Source organism: Bos mutus, chromosome 15 (assembly GCF_027580195.1).
Source record: "Bos mutus isolate GX-2022 chromosome 15, NWIPB_WYAK_1.1, whole genome shotgun sequence".
In the NCBI taxonomy this organism is placed as follows: Eukaryota; Metazoa; Chordata; class Mammalia; order Artiodactyla; family Bovidae; genus Bos; species Bos mutus.
In genome coordinates, this window is record NC_091631.1 from 69,381,597 (window position 1) to 69,388,479 (window position 6,883).

The window sequence follows — 6,883 nt, forward strand, 5'->3', positions numbered from 1 at the left end:
CATTAAGGATTCATGGATTCACAAGAATTCCTTCAGAATCCTTTCTTTCTTCCTATAATGTCTGTTCTATTTGTCTCTGAGTTTCTCTACTAGTAAGATGATCACAGATGCCCTGCTGCTGCTAAGTTGCTTCAGTCATGTCCGACTCTGTGTTACTTGATAGATGGCAGCCCACCAGGCTCCTCTGTCCCTGGGATTCTCCTGGTAAGAATACTGGAGTGGGTTGCCATTTCCTTTTCCAACAGATGCCCTAGATCCCACAATAAAAATATAGATATAGATATAGATATATGGATATATATATAGATATAGATATATTTATCTGTAACTGAAAACATTGCCAAAGGAAGATGAGCTTCCAGAATTTTATGGACTTTAATATCAGAATTAAAATTAATACCAAATACCAAGTTTTCCCTAATATCCATACACATAAGGAAAAAGCTTAAGAAAAAAAACTTCCAAATACCATCCGTGTATTTAATTTGCAATAAAATAGGACATTTAAAGATAATTAGGTAAAAAATGCTCACATATAGTAACAGAACCCACATAATATGAGGAAAGTTTAATGAAATAGGATATTTAGAAGGAATACATAACAAGGTATGCTTAAAAATATTCTATAATTGTTTTTAAAATGTGGAAGGAAGATGTCAAAAACAATTCAATCACAGACACATACAAATTATTTGTAGTCCTTGCTTGATTGGAACTATTTCAGGTGTGCTGATCAATAAGTAAAAGTAAATTATGTGAATTGTCTACTTATATATACCATAGTGTTTGAATGAGTTTTGATAAAATGAAAGAGGTACATAATCATAATGGCCCCCGGCTTTTTTTTTTTTTTTTTTTAAGTATACAACTTTAGAATGAAGAGAATAATTTTCAAATTGTTGTTTTATTTGTTAACTAGCTATAACTCAAGAAGGGTAGAAAGCAGTCAGGTATTATGGTTTATATTGGAGTTTTGAAAATTAAAATTATAAGCCATTTGCCCTGTGATTATAGAGTCAGAATTTTAAAGAGCCACTTGTAGGGCCCATCTGTTACAAATATCTTTCTTTCAGACATAGAAAGGATATCAAAGAAAACAAATGAGATAATCTGTTAATATGTTTTGCCTTAAACATGTGTTAAGTACATAAAATATATTGGTAGTTAAAGAGCTATGAATTAACTATTACTAAAACCTGAATATCCTGATTTTTTATTAAGTTTTTTATTCATGATATCATGCAATGATAATTAAAAAATTAAAGTAAAAACTACTTGGGAGGTGGGAAATTTGGTCCATCATGATCTCTATGGCTTTCTGGACCCATGGACCCACCCAGCCAGCCTTACCAGTGGAGAAGACATTTGAGGAATTTGTATGAGACAGCTGTGCAGAATGAAGCTGGAGGAGCATTAATCGTGCACAGAGATACTCCTGACAATAACCTAGATATTCCATTTGATTTCACAGTGGAAAACTCTTAAGAGGACAGAGACAATTGTTAAACAAACAAACAAAAATACGACTTCTGCTTTATTGACTATGCCAAAGCCTTTGAGTTTGTGAAACACAACAAACTGTAGAAAATTCTTAAAGAAATGGGAATACCAGGTCACCTTACCTGCCTCCTGAGAAGTCTTTATAGGACTGGGCATGGAACAGCAGACTGGTTCCAAAATTGGAAAAGAAAGATATCAGGGCTGTATATTATCACTCTACTTATTTAACTTACATACAGAGTACATCATGAGAAATGCTGGGCTGGATGAAGCACAAGCTAGAATCCAGATTGACGGGAGAAATATCAATAACTTCAAATATGCAGATGACATCACCCTTATGGCTGAATGTGAAGAAAACCGAAGAACCTCTTGATCAAAGTGAAAGAGAAGAGTGAAAAAGCTGGTTTAAAACCCAATGTTCAGAAAACAAAGATCATGGCATCTGGTCCCATCACTTCAGGGCAAATATATGGGGAAATGATGGAAACAGTGATAGACTTTCTTTTGTGGGGCTCCAAAATCACTGTGGACAGTGAATGTAGCCATGGAACAAAAAGATGCTTGCTCCTTGGAAGAAAAGTTATGACAAACCTAGACACATATTATAAGTTAGAGACATCACTCTGTCAGCAAAGGTCTGTAAAATCAAAGCTATGGTTTTTCCAGTAGTCATGTACAGATGTGAGAGCTGGACCATACATAAGGCTGAATGCTGAACAACTGATGGTTTTGAATTACAGTGCTGGAGAAGACTCTTGAGACTCCCTGGACAGCAAGATCAAACCAGTCAATCCTAAAGGAAATCAACTCTGAATATTCATTGGAAGGACTGGTGCTGAAGTTTCAAGATTTTGGACCTCTGATGCGAGGAACCAACACATTGAAAAAGACCCTGATGCTGAGAAAGATTGAGGAAAAGGGGGCAAAGAGGATGAGATAGTTGGATTGTGTCATCGACTCAATGAACATGAGTTTGAGCAAACTCAGGGAGATATTGAAGGTCAGAGAATCCTTGTGTGCTGCAGTTCATGGGGTCACAAAGATTCAGAAATGATTGAAGGACTGAACAACAACACCTAAAAGGGCATAAAGCAGATGCTATGCTTCTAATCCTGGATTTAGCTCAAAGAAAAAATGGATGGCTGCCCAACTCTGCTATGAACAAGGTTGAAGAAATTTTACAAGTACCTTCAATAAGAGTGTATGATGTACCAACCTTTTAGACAATATATATTGCAAAGCCACTTGGAAAATATATTTAAGTATGCACTACTATGCCTCACATGCACTGAAAGTCTGACAGCACACTGGAGGTCATTTAGACCCCCCAAAAAAAAAAAAAAAAAAAAAAACACACTTGAAATAAAGTTTGGAGAGACAAACTTTTCACTCTTATAGAAGTGGAATGTTTAGGGGCTTGTGTAAACCCACCAATGGTTCAAATAAATGACAACTACTAGGAGGATCTGACACTTAAGGATTTTGAAGAAACTATTAATGAACTCAAGGCTGGCAGAATCCCGAAACCTGGGCCAAGGAGTGACTGCATCTCATGTAAATCAGCCACAGGTCTTACCTCTTTGACTGAACCACATAAAGGACCTGGATTTCTTGTACAACCAGGCCTTTAATTTATATTTAACTGTATAATTATTTCAACTGGAGAAATAAAGTATGAATCTCCTATCAAAAAAGGAAGAAACACTTGGCAGAATATATAATTTGCAGAAAATTGAGCCACATATAGTGAGGTTCTTAGTTCAGCATGCATAAAGAACATAATATTTTAAAATATTTTCATATTCAATCTGTCATTTAGTCTATATCACCTCAACCACTGAATTTTCATAGAAAATTATTTTCTATGTATTTTAAATCTGATTTTTTAAGTCATAAGTCATTATCTCAAAATCTAAGCTTTATTCAAAAGAATTTCCGAATTTCCCAAATCCACATTTTAATATGAAGAACCAGACCTAAGATTCTTAAACTTATAACTTTACAATTTTTAGCAAAATCATATAATTTAGCAAAACTGAAAACAGGGAGAGCCTTTCCTTTGCAGCAAGGTGGAGGACACCAGGAAGTGAGCCCAGAAAGGAAGTACAAGAGAGAAAGTACAACCAGAATTAGATTTGAAGATTCTGACTCGTGCCTTGAAATAAAAAATTTAAATAGTAGATTGAGATTCAGTAAATACCTTGAACAGAGATATTTACCCTTCACGTAATTACCTTTTTGAAAATAAAAGAAATCCCTAGATTGCTTGTAGCATCAGAAATGTATAGTGATCCTCAGGAAGAATATTCAGAAATTCTTGCATATTGTGTATAAACTCACTATACTGAGAAATAAGGGGAAAGATTGAAGCATTTATCCTGTGGCTCCTATATGAGCGTTACTAATAACTATAAAATAGTAGATCAGAAGTTTCTTTTGTGAAAGATTTCATCCTTTGTTCTTTTATTTCTGCTGTCTGTATCATCCTTTACTTTTCATGACAGATAACAATCACATGTTGACATTTGAGGAGTTTTCTCAGTTTGCTTCCTGCCAACAGTTTTTAGGGTTGAAATAAGCTCTTCACTTTGTAGTCAGTATCCAAGATGACAGTATTTCTAATACAATTCTCTTGAAATATGTTGGGTGGTATGGGGAGGGAGGAGGGAGGAGGGAGGAGGGTTCAGGATGGGGAACACATGTATACCTGTGGTGGATTCATTTTGATATTTGGCAAAACTAATACAATTATGTAAAGTTTAAAAATAAAATAAAATTAAAAAAATATATATGTTGGGTGTCTTCCAAATCATATGAGGTTTTACCTCATTTAACACAAAGGTTTATATATGTTTTCCATTCCCATTCCTATATAATGTAAATTGTATTAATAATGAGTAACAAAATCTCAGTTCATAAGTTTCAAGATATCAAAGACAGATGCGATTGACAGAAGAGAGGAAATATATCACTCAAAGATGGATAAAATGATATTTAGGTCCTTCTTTCTCACTTTGGGAAAAGGCTAGTATGCTTTCAGTTGTACAAGGTGATGTTTGCTTCAGGTAATGTGAAAATATGGTTTTCTATTTTCCTTCTTTGGAATTTAAATATGGTTACAGAAATTATGTATGGATTTCAGATTTATAAGAGTGGGTGATGGTGATGATGTTGTAATATTCCTTAGCTAAACTGAAACTACGTGTTCCAGAATTTCTTGGTAATGCTCAGACTGGGTTGGCCACAAATAAAATAACATCTCATGTGTTCTCAATTACCTTCGAAATGAACTCTGAATGATAAACCAAAAAGCCTCATCTCTCATCAATACCCTCCAGCTGTGTAAATTCAGACTCACCCAAACTACTTCCCTTTTTTGAGAGCCACCATGTTTGTTAAGGCACCTTGTCTTTACACGTGTTTTTCCTCTACCTGAAATCATCTTGATTGGCCTTTTCTTAGCTAATGCTTTGTGATATTTTAAGAATAATGTCATGAAACTTAAGTATGTGAGTTACACTCTTCTCTTTGTTTCCACATTGTTTCATATACCCTAACAAGGAATATATTTCCTGCATCTCACGTCTTTGTCTTCTTTTTTCTATTCTGATTGCTAAATGAAGGAGTAGATGGAATAATTTATATGGAATTGGTTATAAATATGAAATACTAATTAACAGGACAGCCTTGGCAACTTGGAACTTTTATGGTCAGAGACTGCTGCCTTCCTTAAAAAAGAAATTTTGCTGCCTTTCTAAACAAATATATTTTTGTGTGGATTCTCCCCAATGCTTAAAACATTGAAGACATTCAGAAAATATAAAAAAGCAGAAAACAGTTTTAATACCAACAACAAAAATGGACAGCTAGACAATAAACTTCTGAAGCACTACACAATGAAAGTAAGTAAAATGTTGTTTAGGGCTTGAAATGTAACAATTTTCTTTATTATTTGAAATACCTGGGAAAGCTGCTGATATCTGAGTTTTGGCATAATAGAAGGGTAGAGAAAGACATTAAAGACAAGGAGGAACCATGAAATGTTTTGCTGCAAATACTTAATAATCATCACATGCAATTCTCTTACTAATGTCTAGTATTAAACATTGTGATTTAGAGTTTGCTCCTAAGAACGAGTCTATGCCTAATACATAATATGGATCCTTCCCGTACAGAGCTACATATTTAAGGAGTTATGGATATAACTCCACATGAAACTTTGGTCATCAAAATGTTTTATTTTCTCAGATATGTACCACCACCACCACAAAAATTAAAACAAATGCAGCCTAATGAGGCAGTTTTCATGGAGGATTCAGAAACCTATTGTCTAATTTTCCATACCCATTAATTAGCCAGGTGAGTTATAAAAATAATGACTAAAAAAGCAATCACCTAAAATTGCATTTAGTATAAAGGATAGAATAAGTAGGAGTTTCATTTGTTCTACTTATGGCATTCCTGTACTGTCATTTTATATTCACGTGAAGACTCCATTGTTCATTGTCCAAAGTCCTCAGATCCCTGAATACTTTATCATATACTTACTGATAGATGACATTTTTAATTAATTCATTTATTTTAATTGGAAGCTAATTACTTTACAATATTTTAGTGGTTTTTGCAAACTTATGCACAAATTACACCTTCAGTATTCTTGCCTTGAGAACTACATGAACAGTATGAAAAGGCAAAAAGATATGACACTGACAAATGAAGTCACCAGGTCACTAGGTGTCCAGCATTACTGGATATCAGTGGAGAAATAACTCCAGAAAGAATGGAGAAGAAAAGGAGTAGCCCTCATAGTCAACAAAAGAGTCCAAAGTGCAATATTTGGGTACAATCTTAAAAATGAAAGAATGATCTTTGTTTGTTTCTAAGGCAAGCCATTCAATGTCACAGTAATCCAAGTCTATGCAACAACCAGTGATATTGAAAAAGCTGACACTGAACGGTTCTATGAAGACCTAAAAGACCTTCTAGAACTAACACCCCCAAAAGATGTACTTTTCATCATAGGGGACTGAAATGCAAAAGTAGGAAGTCAAGAGATACTGGAGTAACAGGCAAGTTTGGCCTTAGAGTACAAAATGAAGCAAGGCAAAGGCTAGGAGAGTTTTGCCAACAGAGTGCACTGGTCAAAGCAAATTCCCTCTTCCAACAACACAAGAGAAGACTCTACACATGGACATCACCAGATGGTCAATACCGAAAACAGATGGATTATATTTTTTGCAGCCAAAGATGGAGAAGCTCTCTACAGTCAGCAAAAATAAGATTAAGAGCTGACTGTGGCTCAGACCATGAACTCCTTATTGCCAAATTCAGATTTATATTGAAGAAAGTAGGGAAAACCACTAGACCATTCAGGCATAAC

The 6,883-nt window shown here is 34.7% G+C and overlaps 1 pseudogene; it reads left to right on the plus strand.

Moving 5' to 3' along the window:
- The first annotated feature begins 1,326 nt into the window (after positions 1-1,326).
- Positions 1,327-3,134, plus strand: LOC102265525 (NADH dehydrogenase [ubiquinone] flavoprotein 2, mitochondrial-like; annotated as a pseudogene).
- The last annotated feature ends 3,749 nt before the right edge of the window (positions 3,135-6,883 follow it).